Source organism: Pteronotus mesoamericanus, unplaced genomic scaffold (genome assembly GCF_021234165.1).
Source record: "Pteronotus mesoamericanus isolate MK-2021 breed Mesoamerican mustached bat unplaced genomic scaffold, CSHL_Meso_final contig_347, whole genome shotgun sequence".
NCBI lineage: Eukaryota > Metazoa > Chordata > Mammalia > Chiroptera > Mormoopidae > Pteronotus > Pteronotus mesoamericanus.
In genome coordinates this window covers 2,095,012-2,113,936 of record NW_026555137.1, presented here as the reverse complement: position 1 = coordinate 2,113,936, position 18,925 = coordinate 2,095,012, and the positions used below count along the sequence as shown (strand labels likewise).

Sequence of the window (18,925 nt, the reverse complement as noted above, 5' to 3'; positions counted from 1 at the left end):
TGTACTCGCTGGGACCAAAGGAGTTTCCTTGGCCAGACTTCTGTTTTTCCATTAGCACTTGCTCCAGGCCAGGGGCCAGCGGCTGGGGACAACATTCCCCACCCGCCACACAGGTGATAAAAACGTCACAAAGAGAAAGTTCAGCAGATTCCGTTTTGACAGTCTTCACAACTTCGAAAACACTATCCTACTACTTAGCTGTAACTTTGTGGTCTCTCAAGGTGAAGAATAGGACACGTGTAGATGATTTCAACACGGCGGCCGCCCCGTCGCCGCTGATGGGCAAAGTCTGCGGCCACGAGGGCCGCATGAGCTCACTTTGATCCAGTTGCCTGTTAGTGTTCAGAAAGGGCATGTTTTCCTTACACCAGTGAAACATCTGGTCCAGAGATAAATATGAAGGTTATTTAAACGGGGCTGTCTTATTGGCCCTCTGTTGATCTACATGTTCTAAAGGTACTATAATAGATAAATACTTTGTGTATTAGCTTGAAATGTTTCACCCTGGGGATGCCTGGTTATTTTCCCTGTAGGAAGTGCCTGTGAGGGACGCAGGGGCACTGTTCATATCTGACTGTCCGATTTTGTGTGACCTGATAGATGATCCGGTTCAAAGGCCAGCGTCACCAGCTGCATCCTTGCCTCCTTTCTACCCGCCCCCCCCCCATCTGGGCCACTGGCCCAGTGTCTTAGAAATGCATTTGGAGTCTGACCATTCCCATCACCTCTTCTGTTAGTGCAAGAGCCTAGGTCCTCAGTGTCTTCTACACAACCATCGGAATCGCCTTCCCTTCTAGCACTTTCTGCCCCAGGCTCTTCTCCACGGTACAGCTGTGCTCTCCCCCAGCCAGGCCCTGTTGGGTCCCTCCTGCTATGATTCTCCCTGTCATTCAGAATAACTTCTGAAAGTTTCAAGGTCCTGCATCTGTCCCCTTTCCGTACCCCACCCCCTCTTCTGATGTCACCTGCTAGTGCTCACCCATTGTTCACTGGATTTCAGCTACGCTGACCTCTGTCCTCAATCATTTCTCAAACAAGCCACACCTGCTCCCAGCAGGGTCTGTCCTTTGCTGTAAATGCTCTGCTCCTGGACAGAAAGGGGCTCATTTTCTCGCTGCCTTTAGGTCTCTGCTCAAACATCAGATAAACATTCCAAATGGCATCCTGCCTCTCCAGTCTCCCTACCCTGCTTCATTTCTGTGTGAGTCACCCTCTGACATAGTACGTATTTACAGGCTTATTATCATTCTGTTATTGCCTTTTCTACTGCGGGGGGTGGGGGGGCCCAGTAGGGCAGGCACTGTGTATCTTGTTAGCAGTTGGAACTCATTGATCTGGTGCTTCTTGAGCAACTGGACTCAACATCTCCTCTTGAGATCTTTAACTATTTTCTTTCTAAAATTAAACTTTCCAAACCTCAATTCCATAGTCTTAACCTTTTAAGTGTTTGAGCTGTAGTCTACTCATTCGCGGCTCGGATCCCCTCGGTAGGGAAATCAAACTGGTGAAAAGACCTAGGGTCAATAGCACCTATGGAATCGTGCCCTGTTTCATGTGCGCCCACATTTTTGTGTGCATCATGCACAGGATTATTATACGCATGTATAATGTGCATTCTTATTTTTCCCTCAAAAGTTTGGGTAAAAAAAGTACGCCTGATTCATGGCAAAATACGTGTATATACGTGTAATATATAATGAGTACTTACGTGCTGGGCTCTCGTGCTTACTGAGCACTTTGCATTATCTCAGGTAATCCTCGCCAGATGCTCAGAGATAAGTGTTTATTACTACTGTGGTCTCCTTTTGCACGGTAGTGAGAAGGGAGAGAAGTGAAAGAACTTGCGGCCGGGTCACAGAGTTAACAATCGCTGAGCTGAGATTAGAAATCAAGGCGTGGTTGACTCCACACTGCCTCCTAGCTGTTCCCCCCGCTACTGCGCATCCAGTGATTGAAGCAGGGAAGGGGCTGGAGGCGAAGCCTCCCCTCCGCGGCCCCTGTGCTAGGTTCTGGGCTATGTATGTGCATGTATATTATACTATATATTATGCACAGCCCCCTCCCTAAGAAGGCGGGTACAAGCCAGGTCGTTCACAGCTCTGACACGTCCCAACAGCCCCTGCCCTCCAGGTTGGGACTCCAACGCACGTTCGCTCAACGCACAGGTGGTTGAAACCCTATGGTAAGAGAGGATGGGATCCCAATGCTGCGACCCAGAAGAAAGGGGCCCTCACCCATTTGGTTCACCGCTTGCTAGGGGGGACATTTAAATATAGGTGAACAAAAACCAAGTTGTTCGAAAGCGGGAGGCCCGCCCCTCTGCCCCCCGACTGGGAGGAAAGTTGGCCCAAAGGCTGGGCGCGGGCAGAACGACGCTCCCCGCACCGCCAGGCGCGACAGCTGCAGTGATGTGCCGAGGAGAGGGCTGCCTCGGCTCCGGGGCAAAGCTGCGGGTCTCCCTCTGCTCTGCAGGGCGCTGGGCGGGTGCCAGCGGGGACCACCCGGGAGTCTGCGCTGGGCTGCGGGGTCGGGGTCGGGGGACGGAGGGGGCGTGGCCTGCGCGTGGTGGGCGTGGGCGAAGGACGCCCCGCCCTCTCCTCGGGGATGCCGGGATGTTTACACTCCTGACAGCAGCGTCCACCGGAGGAGGAGCGGGAGTCGCAGGAGGATGGGCTGCCTCTAGGCTCGCGCTCCAGACGCGTCGGGCTGTGAGAGGGTGGGTGGTCGCGCCTGCAGCGTCTGCGGCGGCGGCGCGGCGCGAGGTGGCATTCGGCTCGGGCCCCGCAGTCTCAGCCCCCGGCCCTGCGGGCCTTTCCGCGGCGCCGCCTGGCCGGGCCGCCTGGCCGTCTGCCCCGGGCCCCTCGCAGGCGGGAGAACGGACGACTCCGCACTTCCTGGTGAGTCGCTGCGGGGTCGCGGGCGCGGGGCGGGTGGGGATGGCGAGTCCGGGCCAGGCGGGCGGCCTCCGGGGCCCGCAGTTGGGAGGCCGGGCGGAGCGCGCCTCCCTTGAGCCGGGGGCTCAATCGTGCTTGTGAGCGGTACCGGCGGAGGCTTTGCTCCTGGCACCGGCTCTGGCTCCGGCGGCTGTGGCCGCGGTAACTAAGAAACTGCGCGCCCACGGCGGCGGCGGCGGCAACAGGTCTTCAGTTTCAGGACCTGAGGAACTTGGGTGAAGTCCCGCCTCCTGCCGCCCGGCGGATGCTGATTGGCGGCGCCGGTTATTTTTCCGTCGCTGATTGGTGAGGCCCAGCTGTCAGGATTCGGCCGCAGCCAGACTTGGCAGAGTGAAGTTCAGTGGCAGAGGGTGGCTGGTGGGTTCCCCAGTGGCTTGAGAAACGCGAGATGACCGGCCTGTTGGATAGCGAGTTTCGTGGGACTCCGTGAGGGTGAGGACTGCCAGAGACAGGGATGGCAAGGCCCTAGCCAACATGGGTGGCGATGGTGGCGGCAGAAAAGAACGAAACTGAAAATTAAGGCCGAAGCCAGAGAGACGAAGGGGAGCGCGAAGGAAGGAGGAGGAAAGTGGGAGGACCACGTTGCCCAGGACAGTGCCAGGAAGCGAATGCAGCCCTGAGGATGCAGCAGCCAGGTCGCCCCTTTCCTGCACTCTGTAGGCCTTGGCACATGCTGTGTATCCAGCAAATGAATTGTGACCTCACATGGCTGTTGTCCTTGTTAGGGATAAGTACTAACGATATACTTATTTGACAGTAAGATGTGCCCCCACCCTTGAGCAATGGTGGTGACGGAACTGAAAGTCAGAAACACATTACAGAAATGAAATGATTTCCCTGCTCCTTTGAGACGACCCTCAGGATGCAGTTGGAAAAGAAAAAAAAAAATCAGATGCCCCTAGTTTGTAGAGCATTGTGTACCCGTCGTAATTACAACCGCTGTTTCTAATTCCCCTTCCGAGGAATTCTGAGTTTCAACGAATGTGCACACTCCCGGCAGTTGACAGCAGTGTCGTGCCAGGTTGTACAGGATGCGTGTCGATCGGTCTGTTCAGGAGCTTGAGCCGCTGCGGGTCGGTCGAAGGGTGGCACCGGGCTTGTACTCAGCAAGTGTGTGGCGCGTTTGGACCACCCGACAACCTGGCAGCGGTGAATCATTAACAAGAGGCAATTAGCCCTGTGAGACTGGCTCAGTGTCCCTGGCCGCAGCAGTGGGGAAGGCCGGGTTAACGTAAAACGTCGTTATTTCGTGTCCCGGGGAAGGAGGCTTCTCTTGGCCTCGGGGAGATCTGGGCCACGCTGGTTCACTGCTGAGACCGCAGCATCCTCCGGCCCTGGCCTGGGAGCTGGCTGGGGTCGGGGGAGGGAGGGTGGAGCTTAAAAACTTTGCCTCCGTGAGGAGTCCAAGTGCAGAAACTGGGGGGACGATGGGAGACGGGCCCGAGAAATAAAGGGGTGAAAGACCCTCTCGTGAAGGCTGGTTGATTTCTCCCAGGTTGGGGAAGCCCCGGCACCCAGCCAGCTGCGGGCCCGAGATTCCGCCCTGCCTCGCGGGCCCCGCCCCCTCAGCACTGACGGCCTCCGCAGCCAATGAGTGGCGAGGACGGCGGGTTCCCGCTGGGGGCGGTACTTCCGGCCTCAGGCAGGGCGGAGGGAGCGAGAGGTCCCGCAGGAGGGAACTCTGCGGGAGGTGGGAGGTGGGGCGCAGTGCAGTGGGACTTGGGGCCCACAGCGGGCCTGTGGGATGTAACGTGGACGCGGGGGCGAGGAGGCTCCGATGTCCTCGGGCCCCGCCAGCACGTCCCGTCCCACAGGTAGGCTGCACGCACAGGAAACCGGGCTGGTCAGCAAACTACACGTGGCCCCAGGGACCGACCTGGTTTTCCTCAGCAGTCATCGCACAGGGTCAGAATCCGAATCCTTAGGCACTTCCACAGTGACCTGGGCTTCTTCCCACGGCTCGGTTAACCCGAGCGCAGACAGACCCATCCTGCGATCGGTGTGCCCTGTCCCGCCGGCGCAGGTTCCTGGTGGGCGACCCTCACCCCCTGCGCTCGGACGCGGTGGAGAGGGGCCGGGCCGGCCGAGTCCCCAGCCCAGGGAGCGGAGGTCAGCGTGGCCGGGGCAAGGACCTGAGTGCAATGCCGCGTGAGCTCCTGCTCCCCTCCCCCTCAGTGGACAGTTTGGGGCTCTGATTTATGCCAAACAGTTCATTATTCTTAACTATAGCGCATTTACTGTCGTCCCCCCCACCTTCCATATGTGGCTTGAGGTAGCATTAGAGACATTTACAATGTATCTAGAACCAAACACTGTTTTCCTAGGAACCGGAACTGATGTTTCAAAAAGTATCTGTATTGTATTAGTAATGTAGCCACCGCCATTCAGTGCATCTAAAGAGTGATGATTTAATGCAGTTTTCGAAGAGAAGTTGCTTAATTAGACAATGAATTCCAAAATTTCTTTCAGGTTTTGTTTCCTTTGATTTTTTTTAAAAATAGGATTTGGTATTTTAAAAATGTGCAGTGTAGCTGCGGCTGCACAGAGCAGCACTCTGTCCACGTTCCGGGTGTCATTAAAATTAAAATATTTGTCCCTTCAAATATTTGCTCGTTTAACGTGGTAGGTATTTTAGTACATTATATATAAAACATAATAGCAAACTTAATCTGATGCTTGAGGGTGTCTCAGAAATGACATGTATGATAACTCTTCCGTCTGAATTACTTTATCAGCAATTCATCAGCATTTCTATAAATATATAATAAGATGTTTCAGTGAGTGTTTCTTCACACTTTTAAATGCTTCAGTTTAATTCCTTCTCCCTTATTTTTATAGGGTATATGGGTGAATAACTTTATATAATTGGAATCAAATGTGTTTTATGTGCAGATAGTTGAGAATTTTTAAACTTACAATACATAAAACAAATGTAGGGCCATCCACTCAGAGTTATGAGACTTCTAAATTGCTGACTCCTTTTTTTGTGATTAATAGGTAGATTATTCTTATGTGTTATATATCTTCACCAAGTATTTTTTTCATTCTAAAGGAAGTACTTAGCAACTGTTTCTCATGATTTTTAGTAGCAGTGGGAAGGGGACATTCCTAAACTTGGAGCAGGTGACTTCTTTTTTTAACCTTTGTCAAAATAACAGCTCTGTCATACTATACATATTTTTATAATGAGCTTATACAATAAGCTATTTTGCAATAGTTATATATGCAGAGATAATCAGAATAGTGTATAAATGAACAGAACTTATTTAATTGGTCGATAAAATTTAGAAGTATATGTGTTTTCTGCTACTTAATGGAAATATATCTTTCTGTAAAAGATCTAAATATGGTTCTAGGTCATTGATATTTGGATCAATGTGGATTCTCCACAGCAGTGTTTTATAGCCGATTTTGTTCCTGAGGCAACTTGTGACGATCTCTCAATCTTCTCTAATCACCTCAGAAGAATGCGCAGTTATTCATTCCCAAATTTTGTGTTTTATCTCAGAGATTTCATAAATATATAAACCTCTTTCAGATGTATCCACCTTTGGAGGGTTTCCCGTGGTTCTTCACTGCTGGGAAACCCACCCCGCAGCCACCCGTTGACACTGAGTGAAGGCGCCGCTCGCCAGCCCCCTCCGTGCCAGACCAGGGCAGACCCCGGTGTCAGACCCTTATTTTTTCTTGGTTGGCTGGTAACACTTTAATACAAACGTTTTGGTGTGTTTCTTTGGTAGTTGTCACTTTAAGCTCACAGCAATGACTATTCCTTTCAGGGGGAATTTCTGGTGTGAGCAAGAGGGTGGGCTTTGAAAACAGTGACTTAGTCTTTCCTAAAAGACCCTTTTTCCACTAAAAAAATAGTCCCGTGAAAGGCCCATGTCTGTGGGGCGGGCCTTCGCTCAGGGCGCGCGCCCAGCCTCTGGTCCTCATCTGGCCCTGTGTCCCCTGACTGTCTCCTGCTTGAGGACCTAGGCGTCTGTTGGGACCACCGTTTCCTCGGCTCAGGCAAGGCTGCTGTGAGGGCAGGAGGGAAGCGCCTTTGTTGGGGGGGCGCAGGCTCCCGGGGTGTCAGCGGCGTGTCCTGTGCTGGGCCGCCCTGCCCCTGGCCTGGCCCTGCTCTGCCCTCCTGTTCTCCTTCCACTTCTCTCGCTCCCTCTTCGCTCTGTGATTTCCATATTCGTAAGCGAATGGCTTCCACATCCGAGCCAGGATTTTGGTGATTTCTTTGGTGGGGTGGCAAGGAGAGGCGGTCACCCTCAGTTCCTCAGGCCGGAGAAAACCGCAGACATCTAGGGGTTATATTTTAGACAACAAGCAATGGGAGACTAAAAGACCCTTAAATACTGATTACAAAATAGTTAAATTAAAAATACTGTTTCTCGTATGCTCCTAATGCTGTTATTGTTAAAATGTTTTCCTCATTGTTTCATATTTACCCAGAAAATTGCTCTTAGTTTTGTTACGGTTGTAACCATAACAAGGCCATATTGCCTTTATTATATTTTGAGTGGGAAAAATAAATAGATATGCTTATTAAAAATGGTTATATTTCTGAAATGTAACGCATTGAAAATCTTCCATGAACTCTTTTTTTTTTTTTTTTGAGAGAGAGAGAAGGGGGGAAGGGATGGGGGGGGGAATGTCAGTGCGAGAGAGAAACATTGATCAATTGCCTCCTGTACACACTTGACCAGGACTGAACCTGCAACCTGGGCATGTGCCCCGACCGGCAATCTAACCCGAGACCTTTCACTTTGCCGGATGACGCCCAACCGAGTCCCACCAGCCAGGTCTTCTGTTGCCTTTTCTATCTAACCGCTGGACTCTATATTAAAATAATGTGGTAGGTTTGCATACTGTCATGAAGCCACCCAAAACAGGACAACAGATCATTTATTTGAGGCAAACAGCATGTCCTTACTCTGAAGTTTATTTCTAGGCATGATTTGTTGTGCGCCAAATACAGGTAAATGGAAAGATATTTATTATACAGGAAGCATGTTTACCGATGGATTGATTTTATGGAAAGGAGCCCATGCCCTTGGTAGTAGGCACTGCGTCCTTTTTCTTCTCCAGTTCTCCTGAATCCGCAGGGTCTTGCCCCGTTCCTGACGCACGCTCCCTGCCGACCTGCCGGTGGAGCGACGACCCTGTGCCCCGGTGGCCCGCAGTGGGGCTGGGGCTCCAGCGGGCAGCTGCTCGAGTGCCTGGCAGTCCCGTGCCGGAGCGCTGCTGCAGCCTCTGAGACGACCCTCGCTGTGAAATGGGATCAGAGAAGGAGCAGGAGTTGGTTCCCGTTGTGGAGGCTGGTCCGAGGAGGAGCCCTCAGGTACAGGCGGCCGACAGGACAGGGAAGGCCAGGGGTCCCGGCTGGCCGCAGGCTGGTCGGGCCAGTTTTTCATAAGTACACATTTTGTTATACCAGTTACCCTGACTCATAAGAGCCAGCCTTCCTGTCGTTTTTCATCTTGGTCTCTGGAGCATAACCGACGTGCCCGTGGCTCCTGCCGTGCGCGCCGGAAGCGCGCGGCGAGCCTGCTGGCCGGCTTCGCGTCCGGCTGCTGCTCCTCTCGGGTTCAGAGGTTCCTCTCACTCGCTAGCCGCGCCGCTCCAAAAATGAAAAGTTGCTTCTCATTGATTGCATGCGTTCCCTGTTTCCGTGAAAATTCAAACTTACAAAGCAGAACAATTAGCGTTTAATCAAATTAATGCTAAACAATTTACTTCGTGAATTCCTTGAAATAGTTCTATTGCTTCCACATTGAAAATAACTTCTGCAAAATGTGTATAGCTGCTCAAGAATGTACGGGTGACAGTTACCTGTCAGGATAGGCTGCCTTTTCTAGGCCCCTGTCCCGCTGTCCTGTGTCCCCGACGACGGGCCTCCAGGTGCCCGGCGGAGGCTGAGCGGCTGGGCACGAGCCCTTGGAGGCCTGCGCCCGGTCCCCGGCGCGGACAGCGGTGCTGCGCCCCCGTTTGGACGGGTAGTGCAGGCGCTGCCCCGGCCACAGTAACAAATGCTCGTGGCCTTTAGAAAGTACATGTGTTAACTGAAGACAGTCTGGGTTTACTTCTAGTGTCCATTCCTACTGCCGTGTGTTCCTGGCCAGGGGTGTGTGGCCTTTGTAGTAGCTGAGGTGTGAGAACCAACCTCTTCCACCGCTTGTGACCAGTACCAAATGCTGGCTGTGTGTTCTGGACGTCACTATGCTAAATCACTTAAAATACATTTGATAAAGAAGTACAAGTGCTTTATAAATAACCACTGAGTAATAACAGAAGAGAAAACCCCACTTCGAACCTGTGAAAGAAAAGAGTACAGCTAAGTGTCAGTTTTTGTTCCTTCGCAGCCAAACGGCCCCGCCCACGTCCCGCTTACGCAGCACTTTCTCGCCTCTTCGGGCGCTGCCGCAGCATCGCAGCCGCAGAAGTGAATGCGGCCACTGCCTGCCCCCCTGAGGCGGCTGCGGTCCCCACTGCCCGCGGCCGGGCGGCCCTCCGCTCCAGGGCCTGGCGGCGCCCGGCTTTTCCGTCTTGCGTACCTGGCTGTGTGGATGGTTTCAGGAACGTCATGATGAGTAACTGGTTCCTTTTCCATGACTGTCCTCTTTCCACTGATAGCAACTGCTGGTCCTTGAGTCCCTTCTAACTGCCCTCCTTGTCAGCACACACAGGCAGGCCGTTGCATGTAAGTTAGGTGCGTCTTGCGGGAGGCTTACCTGGTGGGTTCAGATCTCCTTTTTGCCAGTGGCTGTGGTTTTGGGTTTTTCTTTCTTTCTTTCTTTTCTTTTTTTTTTTTTTTTTTACCTTTTTCACTGATTTGGAGTTTTTGGATTGTATGCCCACATGAAGAAGCCCTTGGACAAGAAGGCTGAGCTCCTGGATGAATCCCAGGTTTATTTTTATGTCTTTTCAAGTGTCAGCCGCAGGGTCTGAGACTCAGCGTGAGCTAAATTGACACCCGTGGAGCTCAGCTCAGGAGGTGGGCCTGGCCGAGGCCAGGGCGTTGCTGGCCTGCTGAATGGGCAGCCTGGGCTGGAGGGTGGGATGCGGGGTCGAGTGAGGCAACGTGGGGACTGGGGCCGGGCCCTGGGCGTGGCCCCTGACGCCCTTTCGTTCACGTGCTGGGTCGTCATCTCTCGAATTGCCCTAGTAGGACACGCAGGCCGTTTTCTTCCGTGTGAATGTGGTGGGAGTTGGCGTAGGCCGCTCCAAAGACGGCCCAGCTCGCCGCCCGGCGTGTTGTTGCTTCGCGTCAAGGTCGGCCTTCTCTGAACTCGGAGGGCACGCAGCCCTGATCTCGGGAGAGTGTGGCAGCAGCGGGAGGCGAAGGACCCCGCGACTCCAATCACTCTGCGCTCCTTCCCTGGGTCTCTCTATTCCCCCCACTCTGCTGCGGGGTCCCACCAGTCACAGGTTGAGGAGAGAGGTTTGGGGGTTGCTGGCAGGTAGCTGAAAGCGAGTAAGCAGACCAAACAAAGATCTAGCTTTACACTTCGAGAAATAGTTCGGTTTTTATGAAGTGTGGGACACGGGGCCACCGGGACGACCAGCCGCTGCCCCGTGCTGCCTGGCTCGCCCGCTTGCTGCGGCTCTGCATTCGCCTGGGCCCTGACCCGCCTTTCGAGATTCATTCCTCTGTGCTGCCCTACGTTGTAGTCACATCTGACCAATGACTTTTTTTTTTTTTTTTTTTTTTTTTGGGAAAAATGTTGTACCCTTTCTGCCTTCTCTGGTTCATCTTTATGCTTTTTTTCACCACTTTTAATGCCTATTTTCTGCACTTCAACTATTCAAGCTTAGTGTATTAAAATCATCTTCGTTATTTAAGGTTCTGCTCAAATATGATACAGGCAGGACAAAGACGTTCTTCTGTGCCTTCCTCAGGCCTGGAGGACTACCGGCTCTGCCCAGAGCTATGCTTGAATCAGCTCCCGTCCGGGAAGATGAGCTTCTGGAAGGTGTGAATCATGTCCTGTGCGTCTTGTGTTTCCTCTGAGGCCATTCTTGTCAGGACTGGCTCCCCAGGGGCCGGCAGAGGACGCCCCCCACCGGCGATGCGGGGGCAGAAGGCCAGCGGGCTCCGGCAGTGCTACAGCGTCCGGGCAGTTGAGCAGTTGGCTTCGGGGACGTCTGGGAGGAGCGCCAGGCACATGTCCCTACAAGTCCCAAGGCAGGACACGGTCTGAGGGAGGTCTCGTGTGGCAGGGATAAAGGTCCGATCTTCAGGTGGTCACTGTGGGACATTCAGAGACCTCGTGGCAGAGCCTGGGCCGGCGTCTGGACTGCACGTCCTGGAAGGTCTCCGGGTGCAGGAAGGGGCCAGGACCAGCGAGACAGGGCGGCTGGCCGGGGACTGGGGAGGGGTGGGGCCCATGCAGGGACAGGCGTGGCGATGAGACACGGGAGGCTTGAGCCACAAGGGACTGGGAACCGATTCTGGGATTTAGGGCAGCAGGTTGAAAGGGGATGGGTAGTCGACGGCACTGACAGGAAGCTGGCTGGCTCAGCTCTGTGGCGAGGGGCCTGCGTGTCCCCTCCTCAGGGGTGGCCCCCACGGAGGGGCAGCGGCCTCTCTGCCCGCGAACGGTGCTCACTGCCTCTGTGGGCCGAATTAACCCTGCCCGGTGCCCCAGCGCTCCCCTCACGAGGAGAGCAGTGGACCGAGGGAGGCGAGGAAATGACTAGCTCGGTACCGGAATCGTTCCCTTCTTGAGCAAAAGCACCAAATTGCGAATGGATGGGCGGTTACCGTGGGGCCCGCAGCCGCCGGACGCTGACAGCGGAGTGAGCTTGCTTCGCTTCCCAACTGGGGCATTTTACGTAGCACCTTTCGTGGTTCTAGTTGCTGGAAGTTTAAAGGAAAGTTACAGTGTCAACAATTGTCTTTAAAAACAAATCGTAAAGGGCCTGTGCCAAATGGGCCCAAGATACGCTGTCTACGCTCGGATCAGTGAGGCAGCGAGCAGGAAGCTTCCCTGGGGCGGCCGCGGAGGATGCGTCCCTGACGCCCTGTGCGCAGAGGAGAGCAGATCCCCCCCCCCCGCCCCGCCCGCCTGGCGCTTGCAGGTGTTACTTGTGCCTTTATGCTTTTAAAGTTTTGATTCGAGTGGCAATATGAGCTGTAGGCCTTTGATATCTCTTCATCTGGTTCTCAGTTAATGGCAGATCAGGAACTAGCATCAAAAGACAATCGAGGTTATTATTGCTATAAAGGGCACCTCAGGTGGATTTGTTAAAAATCACGGATTATGATAAATTTTGTTTATGAGTTGTATGGAGGAATTAAGTTTAGATTGGAAAATGGACTTCTGTTATACTGTAGTGCAGTTGAAAATTGCCAAGAAAAGAGATTGTTTCATATTTTATGAAGAATCCCCTGTAGTGTCTCCTTCCTCGCCTGACCCCACTTTTAGCATTTAGGAGTGAGGTAATTTTGTGAACGCACGTGCACATGCATCTCTGTATTCATCTATCTCACGCATGCATGCATGTATTCACCTGTCTCCCTGTGCATTTTTGAAAAGAAACATGCCCCACCCCCACCGCCTGCCTCCTGGCGGGGGGAGGAGGGGCTTTTCCTTATGGAAAGAGACCCTTCCTCTGCCGCCTTCTGGAGGTGCCCGGACTGCCAGCCCCTGCGGTCCTCCTCCCCGACCCGCAGCCCGGGTGCGCTCCAAGAGGCTGACAGCGCGGCCAGCGGGGAGGCGAGGCGAGGTGGGCCCTGACAGCCCCTTCAGAGGGGTCTCCGTGGACTCTCCTGTCTCCGCCCAGCCCCACCCCCCCACCTGGGAGACCCGTGGCTCCTGTGGAAACGGGAGGCAATGGGGAAACGAGCCCTGGCGTTCTCTCAGCGTCTCAGGCCACCCACTCTGCGCGCAGGACCGCCGCCTCGCCGGAGGCGGGTGTTCATGTCCTCGCTGAGCGCGAGCGCCCAGCTGCCCGTGCATCGGGCTGTTTCTAACCAGTGGGCGGGCCTGGCGCCCGGTTGCCTCTCGGAGCAGCAGGCGCGGGCGCTGGGGGGCCGCTCCGTCTTTGTGCAAGACGTGCCTGTCGCTGGCCCAGGCCTGTCGCCCTGGCGCCCAGACCAGCAAAATGGTGCAAACTTGAGCTGGTGGGTCAGGGGAAGTGGCAGGTGATAGACTTTTAAGATACACGGGGATACAGGTTTTACCTCGTTTTCACATGAAGTCGTCCCGGTGCCTGGAGCTGGAGAACAAGCAGGGACTACTGACCCCATCGACCGGCTGGGAATTCAGAGAACCCAGAGTGCGCGCTGGGCAGCGAGGGCAGGACAGCCGCCTCCGTGCCCCCTAGGTGAGCTCCCCTCAGAGCCACCCGAGTGGAGGCTGAGTTAGGGTTTCGCTGCGAGGCGGCCTGCGCGTCTGTCCCCAAGCGTGCGTCTGGCCCCGTGGCCCTGGCGCAGGGGAAGGGCTGAAGGCGCGGCTGCCCTCGGGGCCGGGCTTCGCCGGGAGTACGAATGGACGGCATTTTCTTGTGAACACCGAAGTAATGCCATTTACGAGTTTTATACACCTGTGCTTTTAAAGCTGCTCACTAAATGCCGCCTAAGATTATTTTTTTAGAGGAATGGATTGTCTCAGATTTAGAAGGCTCCTGAAAACAAAGTTGAAATAGATATCATCAGTTACGTTATTAGTGTCTGTAAGACTATAATCACTATCAACTAGATTTTCAGTTTTTGCCTGTGAGTCCTTTCCAGTCTCTCCCATACAATCCTAGGCAGCTTCATCCGCGTGACATCATGCTTGTCATTCCCACTATTAACTTAGAGTCATAACGCTTGTTCTCTGGAGAGTATCTCCATGAAACGGTAGCTTCATGGGGTGAGCAGGCCCGAGCAGGCCCTTTGCTCCACTGCACGTGTGTCCACACGCGTGAAAGGGCGCACAGGCGCCGTGGGGCACGGTTGTGAGCCTGGCCTGCGCCCGGCGGAGAGGCGTGCGGCGGGAGGTGACGTGTGATGCGTGAGGGTTTGCTCAGCGGCCGCCTCGGCGAGCCGTGCGCCTCCGTCCACGCCCTGGTCCGGCTCTGTGATGTCAAGGAGAATATGACAGCAAGTGAATTAGACTCAGGCGGTAAATTTTAAAACATAAAATGTAATCATGACCTACCTGGTAAGTACCTCTTTTTTTTTTTTTTTAAAAAAAAGATGTTATTTATTTTTAGAGAGAGGAGCGGGAGGGAGAAAGAGAAGGAGAGAGACATCGATCAGGTGGCCTCTCACGCGCCCGCTGCGGGGGACCCGGCCCGCAGCCCAGGCCTGCGCCCGGACCGGGAATCAGCCTGGCGACCTTTTGGTTTGCGGGAAGACATGCGACCCACTGAGCCACACGAGCCAGGGCAAAAACTATGTTTATTAAAAGTTGGGACAGTTTTGAGTGACTTGGGTCAGTAGCTTTTACATACTTGTTTTTCCCTCTCCTTTCTTTTCTCATAATTCCAATTTATATCGGAAGTCTGTGCCCCGTGAACGAGAGATCCAGCAAGCTCAGGGGTCCCGTGATTGTGCCTCTTTCTGTGTTTGAGAAGAAGGGAGAAGGCGGCGGCAGGAGTAAGGTGACCGCCAGATGTGCTGCGCGAGCTGTCGCGTCCGCCCCGTCCCCCTCACCGAACCACCCGCTAAACGGTGCGCGGACCGACGGGCTCCGATCCCTGAGGCCGAGAGGCAGCGAGCGGCTCCCTGGGGGGCGGCCGGGGGTGGGGCGGCTCTGGGCCCGGCCCCCTGGTGCATGGGCAGCAGCGCCCAGAGAGGCGACGGGTGGGAAGGAAGTCTTTTCAAACTGCTGATGGTTCACTGTAAAGTGCGTCACAAAAAAAGAAAAGAAGGTTTTGGGAGTTCAGCAGGAATGGATGCTTAGAAAGTGCCTGTGATAGGGCAGGCGTGCAAAACAAAGGAGTAACAGCTTTCCATGCAGATAAAATGTTAACTCCTGTGTTAATTCAGTAAGACCTATTGCATTTTTTCTTGATTTTATTTAAATGAGAAGTTTTTTTTTTTTTTTCTCCTGATTTCTTTTTTTCGGTAAGTACTTGTTACAGAGCAGAGGCTGTTAAACAAATGACCTTACCATAAATAATTCATACTAATGAAAGCCCTTCCGAGCACTAGCCTGTGTTCCATTGGGCCTCATCAGCTTTGCTGTGATAGGGTCCGCCGTGAATTATTTAGAACAAGGAGTTCAGCAGACTGTTTTTACAGTCAGGGTTAGAAGAGGGGCCCGCGCTGTTTATCTTGGCTCTTCGGGGACATCCACGCTGGCCATGGGTGGTCCTAGGGTGGTGGCCCTGATGTTTCTCCTTTTACGACGGGATGGATGGCCTGGTCACCGTGCTGTGCCCGGCTTTAGTTGTCGCTATGTGAGTAAGCGGACGACGTGGCAGGAATGTAAGGGCCATTCACTGTGTCTGTAACGGCATCTCACGCCCACAGTTAGCCTTTTAGGAACTAGGAAGCCCATCAAAGCCTTTTTTGGACAGACCTCGAAAGGGCTGAGTGGAGTCCCCTGTCCTCTCGCTGGCCGTCCTCCGGCAGACACTGGTGGAGGGAGCAGCGCAGCCTCGCACTGGGCGCCTTTTGCCCTCGAGAGGTGGTGTCCTCGACCCTGCCGGCCCCTCCTCGCTGCGGAAAGTCCCCGGCCTGCTCCGCTGGGTCGGGGCGTGCGTCCCTGCCCTGCCGCCGCGCACTGTGCGCATCTGAGGGGTGGGCCGGCCTGGCGGCGGCGCTGGTCTCACCCTTCCAGCGGGCACCTGGCGAGGCTGTGGTCTTTACCGCTTCTTGTTTCCTAAATTGAGTTGTTCGGCAGTATTTATTGGACTTTAATAGGTACTGGAGATCAAAACAAACCAACAAACAAATGAGGCAGAAGCAGATTCTTCCCCTAAGTAGTAATTGCTGGTGTCGTTGATGGCTAGGCGCTGAGACAGACGGGGAGCTGAGCACCGAGCGAGGCGGCCCAGGCAGCGTGGCCGGGGGTCGGGGGGCTAGGGCCGCGTGGTCTGAGGGCGCAGCCTGAGGCAGACATGCGGGCGCGGTGTGGCCTGGTGTGCGAGGGACGTGTAAGCGGCTCACGAAAGCCAGAGCACACAATTTATGGGGGACATGTAGGCAGGCTGGGAGCAAGGCTGAGAGAGTGTGCTCCACCCATTAAAGGGTTTTAAGCAGAAGTGTGTTACAGTTAGATTTTCATTTTAGATAGGTGGTTATGGTGAGTGTACAGAGCAGGGATTAAATTACCGGAGTCAGGAAGAGCAGCTGACTGGTTAGAGCAGCAGCAAGAGTCCGGAGGCTCTGGGATAAGGAGGTAGAATTTATAGTTGCTGACTTTTATGGACGTGAGGGAGGAAAGGGGACTGTGAGCGCAGAACTCCATGGGGTGGCGTGGCGGGGGCGGTGCTGCTCAGGAGGGAGAGGCTGTGGTGTGGAGCGGGCGCAGGGTGCTGGAGGCGAGGCCTTTCTGGCCTGGCTTTCCCTCTGCAGAGAGACCCACGGCAGGGGCGAGGCCCGGGAGCTGTGGGTGCGTAAACCGTCAGGACTGGGAGGCAGGCCGGGGCCGGCTCCACATGCACGGACCTGGATTTAAATCACTGAGGACCGACCGTCAAACGAAACTCGAGCAGGAGACTCAGCAGAGCTGCTCGCAGCTCACAGAGCAGAAGACGTATTCCGTGTGGAAACGAGAAAAGCCGATGAAGGACTTCCTGAGCATGCCCTTCACGGCGATCCACATCTCCAGCTCGGGTTATTTCGAGGAGGCACGAGACGAGGTGGCGAAGCCCTTAACCAGCACAGGGTCAGGGCAAGTCACTGGCATGAGCGTCTCCACCCGAGAAATCAGGAGGGGTCAGAGTGCTCGTTCGCGCCACCACATGACAGAAGTAATGGCACAGCCACTGCAGGGGCCTGCAGGGGACGAGGCAGAGGGCTGCGGCTAAAAGCCGTACGCGCGGCCAAATTGTCGCTCCTGTGTGATGACGAGGCCGTGGCACTTTTAGACGTTCAAGGGCCGGAGACCACGTATCACATGTGTGTCCTTTAAACGGTTACTAGAAGATGTTCTGAAGGAGAAAAGTCCAAAGTCCAAGCCCGGGATGGCGCTGAGAGTGAGCCTTGACCCAGGTGAGCGCAAGAGCAAGACGGGACAGTCTCAAGACACAAGCGGAGCCAGTGCCGAGGGCCGGAGCGGCCCAGACGAGCAGGGAAGGGCTCCCTGCCACACTCCACGGACCGGGGGCCCAGCTGCTGGGTGAGGCTCGGGGGCCCGACCGGTCCTGGGGCCGAGGGCCGGGCTGGGTATCACAAGACGGGCTTCAGTTTTCCATTGAGGCAGAACCGGGTTCAAGGAGGACCTAAACGAACTCAGAGGCCACCATTAGCAGAATTTAAAATACAGAAGGGGTTCATCGGGGCCCATAAAGATGTCCTCCGCACTGCTTGCCACAGGGGCTGCACCCTTTTACCATCCCGCCAACAGTGCGCAAGGCTCCCTTTTCTCCCCATTCTTGCCAACACTTGGTATCTCTTGTCTTTTTGATGACAGCCATTCTAACAGGTGTGGGGCGCTATCTCTGGGTAATTTTAATTTCTGTTTGCGACAACAAGGATGAACGTTGAGGGCATTATGCAGAGTGAAATAAGTCAGCCAGAGAGACAAATGCTACATGATCTCACTTACGTGGAATCAAAAGACAAACAAACAAGAAAACAAACAAAAAAACCCCCGAAACCCGCCCAAGCTTATAGAAAAAGAGGCCAGAGCTGCGGCGACCAGAGGCAGGGGCGGGGCGTTGGCCGAAGGTCCTCAGAGGCACAGGCTCCCGGTTCTGCCGCCCGTGCCGGGCCGCGAGTGCTACCGGGCCGCTGCGGCCGGCGTTCAGAGCACACCCTGACGGTTCCCATCCTTTTTCCTTTCTTGTTTTCCTTTTATTGTATCTCTGTGAGAAGATGGATGAGGCTGGACCTCTTGCGGTAGTCATTTCGCCACACGTGTACATGGCAATGTCATGCTGTCATGCTGTCTGCCTTCGGTGTCCACGGTGACGTGTGTTGGTTGTTTCTGAGTAAAACAGAAGAAAAAGGATTGTCCTGGCCAGAGGTCTGTCTTGGCGGAACAGGATTCCCAGGAAGGACTCCTGTAATGGCCCGAGGGTCCGCGCAGGGAACCCAGCGCGGGGGGCGGGGGGGGGCGGGGACGGGGAGGGTGGTTGGTGGGGGCCGGTGTCTAGCTCCGCAGGATGTGGTTGGGCGTGGAGCCGCCCACGTGGTCTGGGGGACGCTGCCCAGACCGTGAGAGCAGGCCGCGGGCTGTGGCTTTGCAGGGCTGGGGTGCACTTTGTGTGCGCGCAGATTCCTGCGGCCTCTCGGCTTCCAGGAAGAGGCTGCAGCTACACAGGCCTTGGCACGTGCTCGTGTGTGTGTGGGTGTGTGTGAGCACAAGAAAATACGCTGGACTTAATACTGATTTATAGGCGTCCGGAAATCTGCGTTTTGTTGTTTTCTCCTTGTGTAATCTTGGGTAAGTCATATAGCTTCTCTGGCGTTTTCTGTCCTGTAATGTGGAAATAATTCCCCACTTGCCCCGCTGTGATGTTTTGGGAAGATACTCGTAGAAACTGTTTAAGGTGTTAGCGAGGCATAGCTGTATCATTTTGCTGGAAGAGTTCATATCCACATGGAATTGGGAAACCCTAAAAATCATGGCACAGGGACACCTGCAGATCTCCGTCCCTTTTTTCTTTTGGGTTTACCGTTTAAAATTAAGCCTATAGTTTTCTCTCAGTGTTTAAAGGCTTTGGCACTGCAGGGAGGAAATTAACCAGCGGTGCGGTCCGTAGTGTCCTGATTCAGAGTCAGCTCTTATGCCTTATCATTTCGTTAAAGTAACTTATCTGCGCGTACACTGAGGCTTATGGTTGTTACTATGTAGCTCGATGAAAATGCGAGA

At 54.3% G+C, this 18,925-nt stretch overlaps 1 protein-coding gene across 3 annotated transcripts in view; it reads left to right on the top strand.

Moving 5' to 3' along the window:
• The first annotated feature begins 1,146 nt into the window (after nucleotides 1–1,146).
• The window catches only part of NEK7 (NIMA related kinase 7), a 75,550-nt gene continuing 57,771 nt past the window's right edge, over nucleotides 1,147–18,925 (top strand). For 2 of the 3 annotated variants that reach the window (XM_054576552.1, XM_054576550.1), the window contains exon 1: nucleotides 2,625–2,897. The gene's annotated coding sequence lies outside the window, so the exon portion shown is untranslated. Of the gene's footprint in view, nucleotides 1,222–2,624; nucleotides 2,898–18,925 lie in introns of those variants that run through there. The other variant, XM_054576551.1, reaches the window with a different exon arrangement.